The following is a 2,500-nucleotide window of genomic DNA, read 5'->3' on the forward strand; positions in this document are numbered from 1 at the left end:
GAGAGGGAGGGAGAGAGAGGGAGAGAGAGGGGGAGAGAGGAGAGAAAGAGGGGGGAGGGAGAGAGAGGAGGAGAGAGAGGGAAGGAAAAGAGAGGAGGGGAGAGGAAGGGGGAGAGGGAGAAGACTAAAAGAAGAGAGGAGGGAGAGGGAGGAGAGAAAGGAGGGAGAGGAGGAGAGAGAGGGGGAGAGGAGGAGAGAGAGGGGAGAGAGAGGAGAGAGAGGAGGAGAGAGAGAGGGGAGAGGAGGAGAGAGGAGAGGGGGAGAGAGGGAAGAGAAGAAAGAGAGGGGAAGGAGAGGAGAGAGAGGGGGGAGAGGAGGAGAGAGAGGGGGGAGAGGAGGAGAGAGAGAGAGGGAAAGAGGAGAGGAGAGGAAGGGGAAGAGAGAGAACTAAAAGAGAGGAGAGAGAGGAGAGAGAGGAGGAGAGGAAGGAGGGGGAGAGGGAGAGGGAGAGAGAGGGGAGAGGAGGAGAGAGGAGGGGGAGGAGGAGAGAGAGGGGGAAGGAGGAAGGAGAGAGGAGGAGGGAGATAGAGAGAGGAAGTAGGGAGAGGAGGAGGAGAGAGAGAGAGGGAAGAGAGAGGAGGAGAGAGGAGAAGAGGGAGGAGGAGGAAGAGGGGAGGAGGAGGAGAGAGAGAGAGGAAGAGTGAGGAGATAGAGGGGGAGAGGAGGAGAGAGGAGGAAGGAGAGAGGGGGGAGAGAGGAGAAGGAGAGAGTGAGGGGGATGGGAAGGGGAAAATGAGATGGAGGGGAAAATAGAATGGGAGGAGAGATACTGAGAGAGAGAGAGAAGAGATAGAGAGAGAGAGAGAGATGAGAGAGAGAGAGAGAGAGAGAGAGAGAGAGAGAGAGAGAGATGAGAGAGAGAGAGAGAGAGAGAGAGAGAGGAAGGGAGAGGGGGAAGGAGGGAGGGGAAGAAAAGGAAAGAGAGAGAAGGAAAGGGTGGAGAAGGACAGGAGAGGGAAAGAAAGAGAAAAAGGGAATTGAGAGACAGACAGATAAAGAGAAATAAAAAAAAAAAGAAAAGAAAATGCCGTAGATGGAATGAGATCTAGGATCTTAATTCCGAGATTCCCAGGAATACCTCACCCTCGCCACACCCCCCCCTCCATCACCTCCCCACTTGCACCACCCTCCTCGCACCCTCCTCATCCTCCATCCTCCCTCCTCCACCTCCTCCCTCCTCTCCCTCCACCTCCCCCCCGCACCCTTCTTCTCCACCTCCCTCCCCGCACCCCTCTTCTCCACCTCCTCTCCCGCACCCCTCCCTTGCACCTCCCTCCCCTTTTCACACACACCCACTCCACCTCCCTCCCCCGCACACACACCCTCCACCTCCCTCCCCGCACCCCCTCCCCTGCCACCCTCCCTCCCCGCACCCTCCCCTCGCCATACCCCCCCCCCTCCCCTCCACCTTCCCTCCCCTCTCACCTCCCTCCCCGCACCCCTCCCCTCCACCACCCCTCGTCACCCCTCCCCCCCCCACCTCCCTCCCCGCACCCCTCCGCCCATCTGGTTCTCGGGAATAAGGAATCTACTTCCTCGACGTCGTAGGAGACAAGTGGAGCATCTTGGCCGGCGACACTCTAAGAAATTATACGACGGAGGGACAGCGACGGAAACGGAGCCAAGGCGAGGAGAGAAAAAAAAAAGTGAAAGAGAGGGGTGGAAAAAAGCGAAAGAGAGGGGTGAAAAAAAAGCGAAAGAGAGGGATGGGAAAAAAAGTGAAAGAGAGGGGTAGGGGGACGGGGGGATAGATAGATAGGTGGAGAGAGGAAGTGAAATAAGAAGGATGGGTGAGGACAGAAGGAGAGGGAAGAGAGAGAGAGGGAGGGAGGGAGAGGAAGTGAGTGAGAGAGAGAGAGAGAGAGAGAGAGAGAGAGAGAGAAAGAGAGAGGGAGGGAGGGAGAGAGAGAAAGAAAAAGAGAGTGAGAGGGAAGCAGAGAGGGAGAGAAAGAGAGAGACGGAGAGACAGAGAAACACAGAGAGAGAGAGAGAGTAATAAAAAAGTAAAGAAAGATTGACAAAACAGACAGCCAGCAACGGAGACCTACAAAGAAAGGAGTCAAAACAGAGTGAAATGAACAAACGAACGGACAAACACACAAAAATACAAAAATCACTCCTCCATTTCTTGATGTCGACCAAAAACCTGTCACATCTACACACCATCTACAAATGACAACTTCACCTTAAATTATTTATTACCCAACAATGCGAGGAAATTTCCCTAACCAAAGACAAAAATATGATCTATTAAAAAAATAAATAAATAAATGAATGAATAAATAAAATTCAAACTTCCTCTCTAACATTGATTTGAAAATTCAAAGGGGGAATGGAAGGGGGAAGATGAGGGAGGGAGGAGGGAGAAGAGGGGAGAGGAGGGAGAAGGGGGGAGAGGAGGGAGAAGGGGGAGAGGGAGGGAGAGGAGGAGGGAGAAGGGGGGAGAGGAGAGAGAAGGGGGGAGAGGAGGGAGAAGGGGGGAGAGGAGGGAGAAGGGGGG

The sequence above is a fragment of the Penaeus vannamei genome, chromosome 18, assembly GCF_042767895.1.
Source record: "Penaeus vannamei isolate JL-2024 chromosome 18, ASM4276789v1, whole genome shotgun sequence".
In the NCBI taxonomy this organism is placed as follows: domain Eukaryota; kingdom Metazoa; phylum Arthropoda; class Malacostraca; order Decapoda; family Penaeidae; genus Penaeus; species Penaeus vannamei.